Source organism: Haemaphysalis longicornis, unplaced genomic scaffold, assembly GCF_048455015.1.
Source record: "Haemaphysalis longicornis isolate Haplotype H1 unplaced genomic scaffold, Haemaphysalis longicornis Haplotype H1 scaffold_16, whole genome shotgun sequence".
NCBI lineage: Eukaryota > Metazoa > Arthropoda > Arachnida > Ixodida > Ixodidae > Haemaphysalis > Haemaphysalis longicornis.
Genome location: NW_027526266.1, coordinates 20894492 through 20912986, shown reverse-complemented (window position 1 = coordinate 20912986; position 18495 = coordinate 20894492). Strand labels below are relative to the sequence as shown.

The following is an 18495-nucleotide window of genomic DNA, read 5'->3' as shown; positions in this document are numbered from 1 at the left end:
GGTGTTAGCCAGCGCCATTCGGACTAATCGGGGTGAAGGGGACCTTCTTTTTAACCCCCGGGTCGTGACTCGAGTGTCTACGACATGTCCAGAGTGGTCGACCAGCTTTGAACCCTCTTAAGCTCCCTTTGGCAACAAGACTGCCAGAACCGAGGCCCTCGCTATGCATGTAGCGAATCAGAATAGGAAATGAGGGGCTCGTTGAAAATAACACACAAATAAGGGTTGGCAGTCGAGAAAACCTCGGAAAGCAAAGGGGAGGATGTGGTAGATCATTGAAACAGATTAAGAATTTGGAAAGAAAGAAAGAAAGTGAAGAAAAAATGCCCGCCAGGTGGGATCCGAACCCACGACCTCCAGAATACCAGTCTGGTGCGATAACCACTACGCTACCGGCGGGGCGATTTTCCCATTCACTTTCTGGGGTATTTATGTTAGGTATGTTTGTTTCCTGTGCTTGGGGGTGTTAGCCAGCGCCATTCGGACTAATCGGGGTGAAGGGGACCTTCTTTTTAACCCCCGGGTCGTGACTCGAGTGTCTACGACATGTCCAGAGTGGTCGACCAGCTTTGAACCCTCTTAAGCTCCCTTTGGCAACAAGACTGCCAGAACCGAGGCCCTCGCTATGCATGTAGCGAATCAGAATAGGAAATGAGGGGCTCGTTGAAAATAACACACAAATAAGGGTTGGCAGTCGAGAAAACCTCGGAAAGCAAAGGGGAGGATGTGGTAGATCATTGAAACAGATTAAGAATTTGGAAAGAAAGAAAGAAAGTGAAGAAAAAATGCCCGCCAGGTGGGATCCGAACCCACGACCTCCAGAATACCGGTCTGGTGCGATAACCACTACGCTACCGGCGGGGCGATTTTCCCATTCACTTTCTGGGGTATTTATGTTAGGTATGTTTGTTTCCTGTGCTTGGGGGTGTTAGCCAGCGCCATTCGGACTAATCGGGGTGAAGGGGACCTTCTTTTTAACCCCCGGGTCGTGACTCGAGTGTCTACGACATGTCCAGAGTGGTCGACCAGCTTTGAACCCTCTTAAGCTCCCTTTGGCAACAAGACTGCCAGAACCGAGGCCCTCGCTATGCATGTAGCGAATCAGAATAGGAAATGAGGGGCTCGTTGAAAATAACACACAAATAAGGGTTGGCAGTCGAGAAAACCTCGGAAAGCAAAGGGGAGGATGTGGTAGATCATTGAAACAGATTAAGAATTTGGAAAGAAAGAAAGAAAGTGAAGAAAAAATGCCCGCCAGGTGGGATCCGAACCCACGACCCCCAGAATACCGGTCTGGTGCGATAACCACTACGCTACCGGCGGGGCGATTTTCCCATTCACTTTCTGGGGTATTTATGTTAGGTATGTTTGTTTCCTGTGCTTGGGGGTGTTAGCCAGCGCCATTCGGACTAATCGGGGTGAAGGGGACCTTCTTTTTAACCCCCGGGTCGTGACTCGAGTGTCTACGACATGTCCAGAGTGGTTCAAAGCTGGTCGACCACTCTGGACATGTCGTAGACACTCGAGTCACGACCCGGGGGTTAAAAAGAAGGTCCCCTTCACCCCGATTAGTCCGAATGGCGCTGGCTAACACCCCCAAGCACAGGAAACAAACATACCTAACATAAATACCCCAGAAAGTGAATGGGAAAATCGCCCCGCCGGTAGCGTAGTGGTTATCGCACCAGACCGGTATTCTGGAGGTCGTGGGTTCGGATCCCACCTGGCGGGCATTTTTTCTTCACTTTCTTTCTTTCTTTCCAAATTCTTAATCTGTTTCAATGATCTACCACATCCTCCCCTTTGCTTTCCGAGGTTTTCTCGACTGCCAACCCTTATTTGTGTGTTATTTTCAACGAGCCCCTCATTTCCTATTCTGATTTGCTACATGCATAGCGAGGGCCTCGGTTCTGGCAGTCTTGTTGCCAAAGGGAGCTTAAGAGGGTTCAAAGCTGGTCGACCACTCTGGACATGTCGTAGACACTCGAGTCACGACCCGGGGGTTAAAAAGAAGGTCCCCTTCACCCCGATTAGTCCGAATGGCGCTGGCTAACACCCCCAAGCACAGGAAACAAACATACCTAACATAAATACCCCAGAAAGTGAATGGGAAAATCGCCCCGCCGGTAGCGTAGTGGTTATCGCACCAGACCGGTATTCTGGAGGTCGTGGGTTCGGATCCCACCTGGCGGGCATTTTTTCTTCACTTTCTTTCTTTCTTTCCAAATTCTTAATCTGTTTCAATGATCTACCACATCCTCCCCTTTGCTTTCCGAGGTTTTCTCGACTGCCAACCCTTATTTGTGTGTTATTTTCAACGAGCCCCTCATTTCCTATTCTGATTCGCTACATGCATAGCGAGGGCCTCGGTTCTGGCAGTCTTGTTGCCAAAGGGAGCTTAAGAGGGTTCAAAGCTGGTCGACCACTCTGGACATGTCGTAGACACTCGAGTCACGACCCGGGGGTTAAAAAGAAGGTCCCCTTCACCCCGATTAGTCCGAATGGCGCTGGCTAACACCCCCAAGCACAGGAAACAAACATACCTAACATAAATACCCCAGAAAGTGAATGGGAAAATCGCCCCGCCGGTAGCGTAGTGGTTATCGCACCAGACCGGTATTCTGGAGGTCGTGGGTTCGGATCCCACCTGGCGGGCATTTTTTCTTCACTTTCTTTCTTTCTTTCCAAATTCTTAATCTGTTTCAATGATCTACCACATCCTCCCCTTTGCTTTCCGAGGTTTTCTCGACTGCCAACCCTTATTTGTGTGTTATTTTCAACGAGCCCCTCATTTCCTATTCTGATTCGCTACATGCATAGCGAGGGCCTCGGTTCTGGCAGTCTTGTTGCCAAAGGGAGCTTAAGAGGGTTCAAAGCTGGTCGACCACTCTGGACATGTCGTAGACACTCGAGTCACGACCCGGGGGTTAAAAAGAAGGTCCCCTTCACCCCGATTAGTCCGAATGGCGCTGGCTAACACCCCTAAGCACAGGAAACAAACATACCTAACATAAATACCCCAGAAAGTGAATGGGAAAATCGCCCCGCCGGTAGCGTAGTGGTTATTGCACCAGACCGGTATTCTGGAGGTCGTGGGTTCGGATCCCACCTGGCGGGCATTTTTTCTTCACTTTCTTTCTTTCTTTCCAAATTCTTAATCTGTTTCAATGATCTACCACATCCTCCCCTTTGCTTTCCGAGGTTTTCTCGACTGCCAACCCTTATTTGTGTGTTATTTTCAACGAGCCCCTCATTTCCTATTCTGATTCGCTACATGCATAGCGAGGGCCTCGGTTCTGGCAGTCTTGTTGCCAAAGGGAGCTTAAGAGGGTTCAAAGCTGGTCGACCACTCTGGACATGTCGTAGACACTCGAGTCACGACCCGGGGGTTAAAAAGAAGGTCCCCTTCACCCCGATTAGTCCGAATGGCGCTGGCTAACACCCCCAAGCACAGGAAACAAACATACCTAACATAAATACCCCAGAAAGTGAATGGGAAAATCGCCCCGCCGGTAGCGTAGTGGTTATCGCACCAGACCGGTATTCTGGAGGTCGTGGGTTCGGATCCCACCTGGCGGGCATTTTTTCTTCACTTTCTTTCTTTCTTTCCAAATTCTTAATCTGTTTCAATGATCTACCACATCCTCCCCTTTGCTTTCCGAGGTTTTCTCGACTGCCAACCCTTATTTGTGTGTTATTTTCAACGAGCCCCTCATTTCCTATTCTGATTCGCTACATGCATAGCGAGGGCCTCGGTTCTGGCAGTCTTGTTGCCAAAGGGAGCTTAAGAGGGTTCAAAGCTGGTCGACCACTCTGGACATGTCGTAGACACTCGAGTCACGACCCGGGGGTTAAAAAGAAGGTCCCCTTCACCCCGATTAGTCCGAATGGCGCTGGCTAACACCCCTAAGCACAGGAAACAAACATACCTAACATAAATACCCCAGAAAGTGAATGGGAAAATCGCCCCGCCGGTAGCGTAGTGGTTATCGCACCAGACCGGTATTCTGGAGGTCGTGGGTTCGGATCCCACCTGGCGGGCATTTTTTCTTCACTTTCTTTCTTTCTTTCCAAATTCTTAATCTGTTTCAATGATCTACCACATCCTCCCCTTTGCTTTCCGAGGTTTTCTCGACTGCCAACCCTTATTTGTGTGTTATTTTCAACGAGCCCCTCATTTCCTATTCTGATTCGCTACATGCATAGCGAGGGCCTCGGTTCTGGCAGTCTTGTTGCCAAAGGGAGCTTAAGAGGGTTCAAAGCTGGTCGACCACTCTGGACATGTCGTAGACACTCGAGTCACAACCCGGGGGTTAAAAAGAAGGTCCCCTTCACCCCGATTAGTCCGAATGGCGCTGGCTAACACCCCCAAGCACAGGAAACAAACATACCTAACATAAATACCCCAGAAAGTGAATGGGAAAATCGCCCCGCCGGTAGCGTAGTGGTTATTGCACCAGACCGGTATTCTGGAGTTCGTGGGTTCGGATCCCACCTGGCGGGCATTTTTTCTTCACTTTCTTTCTTTCTTTCCAAATTCTTAATCTGTTTCAATGATCTACCACATCCTCCCCTTTGCTTTCCGAGGTTTTCTCGACTGCCAACCCTTATTTGTGTGTTATTTTCAACGAGCCCCTCATTTCCTATTCTGATTCGCTACATGCATAGCGAGGGCCTCGGTTCTGGCAGTCTTGTTGCCAAAGGGAGCTTAAGAGGGTTCAAAGCTGGTCGACCACTCTGGACATGTCGTAGACACTCGAGTCACAACCCGGGGGTTAAAAAGAAGGTCCCCTTCACCCCGATTAGTCCGAATGGCGCTGGCTAACACCCCCAAGCACAGGAAACAAACATACCTAACATAAATACCCCAGAAAGTGAATGGGAAAATCGCCCCGACGGTAGCGTAGTGGTTATCGCACCAGACCGGTATTCTGGAGGTCGTGGGTTCGGATCCCACCTGGCGGGCATTTTTTCTTCACTTTCTTTCTTTCTTTCCAAATTCTTAATCTGTTTCAATGATCTACCACATCCTCCCCTTTGCTTTCCGAGGTTTTCTCGACTGCCAACCCTTATTTGTGTGTTATTTTCAACGAGCCCCTCATTTCCTATTCTGATTCGCTACATGCATAGCGAGGGCCTCGGTTCTGGCAGTCTTGTTGCCAAAGGGAGCTTAAGAGGGTTCAAAGCTGGTCGACCACTCTGGACATGTCGTAGACACTCGAGTCACGACCCGGGGGTTAAAAAGAAGGTCCCCTTCACCCCGATTAGTCCGAATGGCGCTGGCTAACACCCCCAAGCACAGGAAACAAACATACCTAACATAAATACCCCAGAAAGTGAATGGGAAAATCGCCCCGCCGGTAGCGTAGTGGTTATCGCACCAGACCGGTATTCTGGAGGTCGTGGGTTCGGATCCCACCTGGCGGGCATTTTTTCTTCACTTTCTTTCTTTCTTTCCAAATTCTTAATCTGTTTCAATGATCTACCACATCCTCCCCTTTGCTTTCCGAGGTTTTCTCGACTGCCAACCCTTATTTGTGTGTTGTGTGTTATGTATATATATATATATATATATATATATATATATATATATATATATATATATATATATATATATATATGTATATATATATATATATATGTATGTATATATATATATATATATATGTATATATAAATATATATATATATATATATATATATATATATATATATATATATATATATATATATATATATATATATATATATAGCAAATAACAGTGGGAAATCAGGGGCTCGTTAAATTAAGACTAATGAGGGTCGGCAGTCAAGAAAGTCTCGGAAGGCAAAGGCAAAAATGCGGTAGGGTATTGAAACAGTTAAATAATTTCGAAAGACAGATAGAAAGTGGAGAAAAAATCCCCCCGGCGGGATCCGAACACGCCGGGAGGGCGGAAGGGCAAGGCAGGGCTGTTTCCACCTCTACTTTCTCGGGTATTTGTGTTCAGTTATGTTTGTTTTTCTGCACTTGGGTGTATATCTTGTGTGGGAATACAGCGCTTGGGAAGATCATCCGGCTTGCACGGGAAATCGCCCCTATGGAAAGGGGCGGCTGCAAAGACATAGAAACTTTTACTTATATATATATATATATATTTATATATAGTTATATATATATATATATATATATATATATATATATACTCTTCAGTCCCAAGAATGAGCAAATACAAAATTCTTTTGTAACACACTTTTATTTGATTCATTATCCACAGAAATAAACTCAAAAATACAATGGCACAACAACAAACGAAAGTACTAGAATTTGAAGGTACACATTTGGGTACTCTGGGTTTCAGTGCGTGTGGAATGCAAGGCCCAATATTTTCAAAATTCTAAAATGCTTCACAAATGCTGCAAAAATGCTACAACACACTTTTTTTTGTTTATTATTCATACAAATAAGCGCAAAAAATTACAAAATACAAAAAAGCAAACAAAAGGTATGAAATTTGATGGTACCCATTTGGGTACTCTGGGTATTCTTACCCTGTGGACGCATTCGAGCGCTCGCTCCGGCGAAAGCCATTTTTGCCGCCTTGCTCTTCGGAGATGCGTGGACACATCACACCATCTAGATGGGGCTTAGTTAAAGCAAGACATGCTTTTTGCGGGGAGACAACTTTGGACGCGGTAATTTTGAATGGGGAAAAGCTATTGCCTTTATGGTTGTGGTACCCATTTGGGTACCGCGCGACTGTGGAGGATATAGTTAGTAAATTAGGGCTCGTTGAAGAAATACAGAAAGATAGGCCGGCACTCTCCTTAGGCATTGAAAACTGCCGAGCTATCTTTAAACATATATATATATATATATAGAGAGAGAAAGATAGTTCAGCAGTCTACAATGGCAAAGGAGGCATACGGGTGTGGTTAGGCTCTTTTTTTACTAAGGTTAATGAAGTTAACATTTTATTAAATATACGGAAGAAAGAAAGAAAGAAAAACAAGCGCCCAGAGTGGGGACCGAACCCACACCTTTCGATTAGATCTCGAGTGCCTTGCCAATTGGGCTATCTGGGCGACTGTGTTCTCCTTCACTTTCTGGGGTATTTATATTTACTAGTAGTGTATCTGATTCTTGAGGGTGGTAGCCAGCGCCACTCAGACTACACGGGGAGAAGGGGACCTTCTTTTAAACCGCTGGGGCGTGACTCCAACGTCTACAGCCTGTCATGAGCGGGTAGCTGGCGGGAATCCCTCTTACGCTACCTAGGCATCAAGGCTGCCAGAACCGAGACCCTCGCTAGGCTTTCGCTGAATAATATAGTAAGGAAAGGAGGGGCTCGTTGGGGAACTACAGAAAGATAGGTCCGCAGTCTACAACGGCAAAGGAGGCATAGGGGTGTGGTTAGGCTCTTTTTTTACTATGGTAATGAAGTTAACATTTTTTAAATATACGGAAGAAAGAAAGAAAGAAAAACACGCGCCCAGAGTGGGGACCGAACCCACGCCTTTCGATAAGATCTCGAATGCCTTACCAATTCGGCTATCTGGGCGACTGTGTGCTCCTTCACTTTCTGGGCTATATATATTTACTAGAAGTGTATCTGACGCTTGAAGGTGGTAGCCAGCGGCACTCGGACTTCACGGGGAGAAGGGGCCCTTCTTTTCAACCCCCGGGGCCTGACTCGAACGTCTACAGCCTGTCATGAGCGGGTAACTGGCGGGAAGCCTCTTATGCTACCTCGGCATCAAGGCTGCTAGAACCGAGACCCTCGCTAGGCTTTCGCAGAATAATATAGTAAGGAAATGAGGGGTTGGTTGGGGAAATACAAAAAGACAGGTCAGCAGTCTACAACGGGAAAGGGGGCTTAGGGGTGTCGTTAGGCTCTTTTTTTTGCTACGGTTAATGAAGTTAACCTTTCTTTAAATATACGGAAGAAAGAAAGAAAGATAAACGCGCGCAGAGTGGGGACCGAACCCATGGCTTTCGATTAGATCTCGAATGCCTAACCAATTCGGCAATCTGGGCGACTGTTTGCTCCTTCACTTTCTGGGCTATTTATATTTACTAGAAGTAGCCCGCCGGTATACTCCAACCGGTTGACCCGCCGAAATTACCGTCTCAGCAGATCAGTATGAATCTTCTGGGGCCTTTTCCGTTATCATCCTCCAGCAACAGATCGATCGTCGTCGCTACGAAATACTTATCGCGTTACTGTGAAACAAAGGCCATTCCCCGAAGCACGGCCCCAGAAGTTGCCAAGTTCTTTATCCACAAAACGTCCTTGGTCACGGTGACCCGACAGTTGTTATCGCGGACAGGGGAGCTGCGTTCAAAGCACGACTGCCTAAAGAAGTGTTACATGTCAGCTGCACAACCCACCAGAGCACAACCGCCTACCACCCGCAGGTGAACAGACTAATGGAGCGGCTAAACAAGACCATTGCCGATATGCTCTCTATGTACGTGGACGTCGACCACCGGAACTGGGATGCCATACTATCATACGTGACCTTCGTCTACAATATGGCGGCGCAGGAAACAACACGGCTTACCCCGTTTCGCTTGGTGCATGGTCGAGACGTCCTGACAATGTTGGACTCCATGCTTTTACCTGACGAGTGCTCTGTCGTTATCACAGACGCCGAAGAAATCGCACAGCTTGCAGAGGCCACACGGAAGCTGGCTCACCAGCGCATTCGATTCCAGCAACTAAACTATGCCCGGAGGTATAATGAGTGTCACAGGCAGGAAGTTTACATATCGACCAGGAGACCTCGTCTGGGTGTGGAGCCCTGTTCGCCGAAAGGTTACTCCAAAAAATTGAGGAGTTGCTACTTTAGACCCTACAAGGGTCTGCGCCAGACAAGCGACGTGAACTACGAAGTACTTCCAGAGGGCACGGTACGTTCCCCTCGCACCAAGCCACAGTCCGACGTCATCAACGTACCACGAATGAAGCCGTACTGCACCCGCTCGACTGAATCTTGAACTGCTGTGTTTGCCGTACGACTCTCGGGACCATCAATTGGGACGATGCATCGGGACGATGCTTTCCCAGGGGAGGGGGTAATGCCGCGTGCCTGGGACAATCTCCCTGTTTGGGTATGTGTCTTTCTGAACATTGGGTCTAAAAAGAAGAGGAGGGTTAAGTGCTACTACGGCAGCTCCGGTTGCGCATCAGATTTGGTACCATCTGTAGTCTTTTAAAACCAGTAAATCCTGCTTGCCTACCTTTATTCGTGACTATATATATATATATATATATATATATATATATATATATATATATATATATATATATTGTGATGGAACATACCCGCGAAGGGGACTGACGCCGTATTCTACGCGAGAAAGATGAAGTGCAAGGCCAAGCGCCTGCTGAGGAGTTGGAAGAAGAAGAGGTGAAGGAGGCACGGGCGCAGAGAGCGAGACCCCAGCCAGGGAACGAGGCGGACTGAACGGGGCACGGCTCTGTGCGACCTCAGGGCGAGACGTCTGGTCTACGTGCCACAGTGAGGCAAGGCCGTCGCCAGTCTCCGCTACGGTTCCGGGCGTCGCCGCCAAGGCCCGGGACATCGTCGCCAGCACGGGCCACCGTCGACCGGGCTCCGGCGTTCCGAACAGCGCGTGACCGGGCTCGAGGCGGGAGCAAGGCCGTCAGCGGACCCGGCGGAAAGTCTTCTGGCTACGGAACCTGGGCAGCCAACCTCAACGACGCGGACGCCGCTACGAGGGCGACGTCGGCACCCGCGTCCCATACAACCGATGTGAGCGTTTCCTGCCCCGGGACGTTTACGCGGGGACGGTGCGCGGATTTTGTAGCTGGGGGCGCTGCAGCGGACCGCGTGGGCTGTTTTATCATCTGAGTTTCCCCTAACGCTTTGTGAATTCCCTTTGTCATTAATTCAACCCTCTGTGCTGTCCAGTCTGTAAATACAATGTCATCTCCTCATCCGCACTAAGAGCGTTCCCTCCGTTTTGTGTGATCCGGCCCATTTCATTACAAAAAGTGGCGAGCCTGCCAGGATCCTATCATTAACATCTGCGGAAATTGGTTGAACGCTGTGTGCGGACGAGTGATCTGACAGTTTGAAGATGGATTTGGAAAAGTTAATGGCAATAGGGTCACAGTTAGGCTTGACGGGACCCGAACTTCGGGAGTGGATTGAAAGCAAGCGTGCGGAGGAGAGGGCTCAGAGGGCAGCTGAGAGAGAAGCCCTTAGAGAAGCAGCGGAAAGGAAAAAGGAAGCTGACGAAAGAGAGTTGGCACTCCTCCAACTTAGGCTGCGCATCCAGGAAGGGGCGCAAAACACTCCAGCAGTTACTGGAGAGAGTAGCGCTGGCCCCAACACGCTTGTTATCAACCCACAGAAGTTGCTACCCTTGTTCGACGAGAGGCGAGACGATTTGCACGCCTATTTGCAAAGGTTCGAACGCGTAGCAACGGGTCAGGGTTGGCCCCAAGACAAATGGGCTGTTGCCATTAGTATGTGTTTGTCAGGGGAGGCACTTTCAGTTATCGGCCGGATGACTGCAACAGAGTCGTTGGACTATGCGAAAGTCAAGAACGCTCTGCTGCAACGGTTTAAGTTTACTGCCCAAGGCTATCAGGACAAGTTTCGCAAAGCACGAGCTGAGGATGGCGAAACAGGGAGGCAGCTAGCAGCAAGGATATCCGGTTATTTCGATCATTGGATTGAAATGACCGGGATAACAAAAACATTTGAGGGTCTCCGCGATCACGTCATTGCCGAGCAGTTCCTCCGCTGTTGCCATCCGAAGCTCGTAGTCTTTTTAAAAGAGCGCCAGTGCAAAACTCTGGATAACTTGGCAGATTACACCGACCGGTTTCTGGAGGCGCAAAACCTCCCAAATCTTGGGAAATGCCCAGATGACGCGGAGAAACCCCCGAAGAATGCGCAAGACGCGCAGAAGAAGCAACCTCCCAAGTGCTTCCTGTGCAACCGGCCGGGCCACCGCGCTACGGACTGCCGCAGCACGGCAAGGGAGCCACCGAAATGCAGTGCCTGCGGACGTGTCGGCCACAAGTCGCAGGATTGCAAGCGCAAGTCAGGCGGTCAGGAGCAGGTATCTGCATGCGCCCTAACCCAGAGTGGCGGGGATCCTGCGGTGTGTAGCCAGCCGAGTTTTCCCGCAAGAAATGCGTATCCTTCTGCCCACAACCGCGGTCAAGGCACTGGAAAGGACGCGTTCCGCGTGAACGGTATGCCGGTCGTCGAAGGCCGCGTTCAAGGAAAGCCTGCTACGGTGCTTCGGGATACCGGGAGCAATACTGCTATTGTTCGGCGCGACTTGGTTGAAGACGGGTGTTTAACCGGAAAAACAACGTCCGTCGTGCTTCTGGATGGCTCTAGTAAAGAACTAGCCGAGGCAAAGATCAAGGCCGACACTCCCTACTTCGTGGGCGAAATCATCGTATGTTGCATGGACCGCCCGATCTACGACCTTGTGCTGGGAAATCTGCCAGGTGTCAGAGCAGCGGACAACCCTGATCCTGATTGGAAACGCCGTGTGGGACCACCTCAAGTGGCAGGAACCGGCGTGGAGTCTACACCTCCGAATAGGGATGTCTTACTGTCCGCTGTTGTTAGGACAACTTCATCGAAGAGCAGGCCTCTGAAGACACCCGTGATTCCATGCACGGATAAAACCAAGGAGGAGCTAATTCAAGAGCAAAGAAGTGACCCGACTTTAAAGCGCTGTTTCCGCAAGATTGGGAAAACATTCCCATCTGGTAAAGGTCACAGCTACTCCTTCACTGAGGTTGACGGCCTTCTATACCGCCATTATCATCTAGCAGCGGGGACAACTTTCAAACAAGTAGTGATACCCAAGAAGCTTAGAGAATCGATTCTACAAGTCGCTCATGAGGGAATCATGGCGGGTCATCAGAGCATGCGAAAAATGGCCTACCGCGTTTTAGACACGTTTTACTGGCCTGGCCTGCGCGGAGACGTCAAACGCTTCGTCAGATCGTGCGACTACTGCCGCAGAACATGTACGCACAGGGTTGCAATACCACCACGGCAGACTGCTGAGATTCAGACCTCTCATTGCGTTGCAGTGTGCAAGAAGAAAGAGTGCGACATCATGAAAAAGCATGTTCAATCTCTAGCCCATGGCATGAGTGGCTCCAAAGGATTTCGTCGACGGACCTTAGAGAAGATCGGGGAATTTGAGAGACCTTTAACCAAGAGGGGCCTGCACTACTTTCTCAACTTGACTGGGTGCTACCGGAAGTTCATTCCGAACTATGCTGCCATCGCCAGACCTTTAAATGACTTGATGGAAACAACAAAGAGAAAGAGTGTTGCTTGGAGTGCATCTCAGGAGGCCGCGTTCTTCACCCTGAAGCAAAAGCTCTCCCAACACTTGACAGAATCGGAAACCGATGCATCGGACACCAACCTTGGTGCCTCTCGCGTAGGCCACAGGATGGAAAATCCTTTGGAACCTGTCTCCCTGGCTCTTACGTAAACAAAAGGGCAGGAATAACCTATTTTGACTATACCTACAATCGGCTAAGCATGTCCACAGTTTTGCACTGTCGCTTGCCATTGTACGAGAATATTTTGTGTTAATTTTGCCAAGAAGTCTTTTACTGTATGAGCTTACCGTACTATTTGACGTGCCTTAGCAACTTGCATGCTTCCGTAGGACACAACTTTTGTGAGGACAATGTTTTTGTGTATGTTGGACTGTTTTGGACTCTGCTTTGGACTGTAGAATAGTTGTTCCCCGAACAACTTTCTTAAGCGGGGGGTAATGTGATGGAACATACCCGCGAAGGGGACTGACGCCGTATTCTACGCGAGAAAGACGAAGTGCAAGGCCAAGCGCCTGCTGAGGAGTTGGAAGAAGAAGAGGTGAAGGAGGCACGGGCGCAGAGAGCGAGACCCCAGCCAGGGAACGAGGCGGACTGAACGGGGCACGGCCCTGTGCGACCTCAGGGCGAGACGTCTGGTCTACGTGCCACAGTGAGGCAAGGCCGTCGCCAGTCTCCGCTACGGTTCCGGGCGTCGCCGCCAAGGCCCGGGACATCGTCGCCAGCACGGGCCACCGTCGACCGGGCTCCGGCGTTCCGAACAGCGCGTGACCGGGCTCGAGGCGGGAGCAAGGCCGTCAGCGGACCCGGCGGAAAGTCTTCTGGCTACGGAACCTGGGCAGCCAACCTCAACGACGCGGACGCCGCTACGAGGGCGACGTCGGCACCCGCGTCCCATACAACCGATGTGAGCGTTTCCTGCCCCGGGACGTTTACGCGGGGACGGTGCGCGGATTTTGTAGCTGGGGGCGCTGCAGCGGACCGCGTGGGCTGTTTTATCATCTGAGTTTCCCCTAACGCTTTGTGAATTCCCTTTGTCATTAATTCAACCCTCTGTGCTGTCCAGTCTGTAAATACAATGTCATCTCCTCATCCGCACTAAGAGCGTTCCCTCCGTTTTGTGTGATCCGGCCCATTTCTTTACATATATATATATATATATATATATATATATATATATATATATATATATATATATATATATATATATATATATATATATATATATATATATATATATATATATACATATATATATTTACTCAAATTTTAAATAAACCAAAATGTGCCAAAACAACACCTCGACCTTCAGATTGTTGAAAGTCAAGATTACGTTGTCTACAAAGTGATGTGATGGGATGAAATACCCTACACATGAGCATTGTTCATCAGGGTGCACCCGAAAAGAACTTTATGCACTAGGGAATCAAGTTTAACTGATTCTCGAGAGTAAACTGCCCTGGCCATGGCGGCAATACCTATAGCAATATTATGAATTGGAGGTAGCGGTGAAATAACGTTTGAAATTGTATCGCTAGACTCGCTGTGGGGGAAATTGTATTTACATACATTACAAGCTATTTCCAACATATTTCCCAGGCAATACAGTGCAAAGTATATTCGTTACTGAAAAACTACAGTTCACGTTCAATTCAGGTGGAAACGAACTTCGTTTGATTTGAAAATCTTTACTAAAGCAGAGATGGTGTGCCCTTTGACACGGGCAGTAATGCAAGCACCAAAAAGCTGGAGTGGCGGAAGATCTTGGACACATTATGGTATCCTGGCACAGTATCCTGGCACTAGAGTTAATGCGACTGTCACGGGCCGTCTGTGCAAGCGGGGCTTTTATAACAATACTGATGTGCCTTAAGTATGCAAATACCAAGCTAATGACATTTTTTTAAGTTCGAGAACACCTCAACTTCAAGAATGAGAGGAAATAAATATTTACTTTACATACCCAAAAACAAAATCACTGCCGAAATGTATGAAAATGCTTGGAAACATTCGTGTTTTTTTAGTATTTAGTAGAGGACTTCTTGAATATTTGTATCTGTTATCGCCTTCCACCCTGACACGCACAGCCCACCTTAATTAAACATTTTCACTGATGCAAAATGTTGCAAAAGAGTCCCTATGGTATCCGGTACTTTCTACCCCCTGCCCAGTTCTTCAGCATGAGAGGAGGCCCGAATGTCTGGTTCGCGTTAGCTACAGCTCCGTAGCTCTCAGCACGTTTTATAGTGGGCGGACCATTGCTGAAGCAATAGGTATACAACGAGGCCACGGCCGTAGCGAACACCGGTAACCATTGCTTAAAAAGGAGTACAACGGGAACGCTTCGCTGGCCGAAGGAAGTGATGAGCTCTTGTAACCTAATGACTTTGGGGCGAAGCTGGAGGATTTCCGGTAATTTCTCAGTACTCGATCCCTGGGTGGTTCTTGACCTCCTAGAGGTTCCCGGCTAGGCAACAGCGGATCCCCCAAAAGGGGGAGAGCTTAGGGTAATCTTGGTAACACCATGCTGTTACATATTATCGGAAGTACAGAACCCGTATTATTTGCGTAACCGTTAATTTCAAATTTAAAATTATTCAGAGTCGCTAAAACAAATACATACAGAAAAACACATCTGAAACCTAGTCGACGTAGTTTGCCGACATAGCGTCTATTTTGGTTGATGAACTGCGTCAGAGGGGCTGATAGATGAGCAGTAGTTTTACTTGTGTAAGCAACATATATCGTCGGTTCTGGGAATATGATTTTAGAAGAAATAGGGAAAAGAGTGGTTTTTTTCCTAGGCGCTGGTAAATGGCAAAGTGTTTCTTAACGGCTGACATCGTCAGTCAGATTTGGACACTGGTAATTTCCACGTCGTCACACATTTGAAGAACATACACGAAAGTGTAAAAATAAATGCCTATATCTTGCTTTTCTTGTCGCAGAGAGGTTAGTCTCTTATGCGTAACAAGAACCGCTTTTCTCGGTAATTTTGTTGCATGTTATGTTTTTACACTCACTATACCGTATTTATGCAAGGGAAGGATGGCGTTCATGTTAATCTGCGCTCCTACAATTTCAATGATATTTCTCATAATGTTTTAACTGCTTACAAACACCGCGACGTACCAGTTGAAGACCTCTTATATTGCCCACGTTTTATTTTGCCTCACCATATATATTTTAAAAGCTTTCGCTATTTGCGATCTGGAAAACTAAGCATATAACGAAGTAGTTAGAAGAAGAACTTAGTAATTTGGAATCCTTTAAAAATTCTCTGATTCCCCAGCCCCATTGAAAAAGACAAAAAATGAAAATGGGTAAGAGTGTTATGAATGGGCCAAGGACCACGCAAGCACGTTCGAACACTGGTTTTCACGTCGAAGACTATAGTTAAGAGGAATAAAGACAAGCACAGGACAGTAGATTCTGAGACGTTATAGACAGGACAGGCTTGGGTGTCACACGGGAGCACAGTCAACAGTCCGGAAACAGTCTCGCACTCCGGAAGGTTCGAGCAATCCCCGATAAGCAAGTCAGCTTACGTTCCGTCGTGATGTGATACAAGCGGCTTAAACTGCAAGAGCCACAGCGCCCGAGAGCCAGAACAAGGCGTCGGCAATTGGCGCAGAAGCGCCGCAATGACGGTGCCCAGATGCGCTTTCGGGCGTTGGCGGAGGGTAGCGCCGGTTCCGCTCAAGGTGGCCCAGGCGTCTCACGGGGTCGTTTCCAACGGACCGCGCCTTGTTCCGCCGCTTGCCTTACAGCCGTCGTCGTTCGAGCCCTCGCGATCCCGACCCCGCGGCCCTCTTTCTCGTCATCGTCGCTGTCGTTCTGCTAGCTCCCTTTCGCGGCCAATCCCTCACGTTGCCATTCATCACATCACCCCCACCTTAAGAAAGTTGTTAGGAAAGCAAACAACTATTCTACTAGTCACGTCCCCTGGTCACGGTCACAGTGCACTCACGCACAGCATGCAGTCAGAAATAGTCAGTTGCACGATGGCTTGTCGCTGCTGGTTCACACGCATGAAGTAAGGAAGCGGAAAAAAGGTTTGTTCTCAAACTATCAGTCAGTAGCTTCCAATCAACCGTGTCGGTGTGCATGTATGCAGCGGCAACTTGTCCATCGATCTCTGGCTGCAGATGTGGCATGAGCGCACAAACCGCTTAACTTTATTTTGCAGATCCGGGCAGTAGAAGTCGCCCAATATTCGCTGAGCAGTCTTGCGAAAGCCCGCATGTCGAGGTGTGACGTTCTCATGTGCCGCTCGGATGATGATCTCCCAGAAGATTTTCGGCACTACCATCTGCTTCACCGTCTTACACTCTGCAAATTGGCACTCCCTATATAAGAGGCTTTCGCTTTCGAGGAAAGTGTAGCGGTGACCTCGTGTGGACCGAGACTCCCTTCCAACTTTTCGGTAACAGGACCTCAAAGTGTAGTCTTTGCGCTGCTCTTGGGGTACTCGATCTCGGTTGAAAAGAGTGCCCGAAGGCGGTGGCACGTTAGCCGTGTGGTCTGCGGTCGTTCAGTCCTTTCAACGACGGAAATCAGATAGCAAGGCTCCGAACGTAGTGTTCGTCCCAGGCTGCTCTTCGGTGTTTCCCTGTTGCCAGCAACTTCATACTCCCAGTCATGGTCTGGCTGGTGAGGCTCCCTGACTACTGGAATATTGCCAAGAATCAGGTCGTAGATGGGCCAACGCATGCAGAATGCGATGATCTCTCCGACCAAAAACGGCGTGTGGACCTGGATTTTTGCTTCTGGGAGTTCCCGGACGGAGCCGTCAAGAATAACAACTCGGCGTGTCATCCCAGTCAAGCAATCGTCGTCGACCTTACCTCGGCGGACGATGGCTGTGTCACTTCCACTGTCTCGGAGCACGCTGGCAGATTCTCCTAGCCCTCGCCTAGGAACAACTGGCATTCCCTTGACGAGAAATGGTGAATTTCTACCGCTGGTGTTATTATAGTTGGAACCACGTCCAGTTGTGCCCGACATGTGGCCCCTGTGGCACTTGGTTTTCGAGACTCTCTTTGGAGGCTCGTAAATGGCACATGCGATCACTCTGTCTTGGTCTCCTGACCCGCTTCGACAATTGTCGGAACTGCCACCTGGGCCGTCATGCTTGGAGCAGTTTTCATGTTCTTTGGTCACAGTGCAACAGACTTCCGCGCGTTGTCCAAAACGATCGCCTAAGAACACTTCTGTGTTGCCTTTTCCCGGTGTGTTGGCTGCACCCATCGTAATGTCCAGCGCGTCAGTTGGAAGCTTCCCTAAGTTCCCAAAGCTCTGCGCCTCCAGGTAACGGTCCGCAACGTCTGCCAAGGCATCCAGGCTGGCACACTCGCGTTCCTTCAAGAAGGTGACGAGTCTCGGGTGGCAACAACAGTAGAATTGCTCCAAGATTAACAAATCGCGGAGACCTTCGTAGGCGTTAGAAATGTTGGCCATTTCTACCCAATGCTCGAAGTAGCTCGAGGGCCTCGCCGCAAACTGCTTTCCCGTCTCGTCATCTTCTCCCCGGGCCTTCCAAAACTTCTCCTGGTACGCCGTCGCCGTGAATCCGAACCCCTGGAGCAGTGCTTTCTTGACGTTGCTGTAGTAAAGCGAGTCCTCTGCGGTCATACTGCCAATCACGGTCAGCGCTTCACCAGACAACTACACGCTGAGGCAGACGACCATTTTTTTCAGCGGCCACCCTTGCACAGTCACCATGCGCTCGAAGCGCTGCAAGTACGCGTGTAAGTCATCGCGTCTCTCATCAAACAGAGGCATGAGCTTCTGTGGATTCCCGAAGGGAACATTTGGGTTCGTTTCTTTCCCGGCAGTAACGGTGGTGGTGTTTTGCGACCCTTCTTGAAGACGAATCTTCAACTCCAGGATTCGCACTTCTTTTTCGGCAGCTTCCTTGGCTATCTCGGCAGCTTCTCGCCGTCCCTCTTCTTCGCGTTGTGCGGCTTCACGGAGTGTCTCTCTTCCAGCTGCCCTGTCTGCACGCTGCTCCGCCCGCTGGGTGTCGATCCACTGGCGAAGTTCCAGTCCTGAGAGACCCAGCTGCATCCCGATCGCCACTAGCTTCTCCACATCCATGCTAGTCTTCATTGACGTGTTCTCACAGCACTCAACTTTCTGCAGATGTTTTGGGTGA

The 18495-nt window shown here is 49.1% G+C and overlaps 1 non-coding gene across 1 annotated transcript; it reads right to left on the bottom strand.

Annotated features, from left to right (window-relative positions):
• Nucleotides 1-326: 326 nt before the first annotated feature.
• Trnat-ggu (transfer RNA threonine (anticodon GGU)) lies at nucleotides 327-399 on the bottom strand. The gene has a single exon. It is a non-coding gene; the product is annotated as a tRNA-Thr (tRNA).
• Nucleotides 400-18495: the final 18096 nt, after the last annotated feature.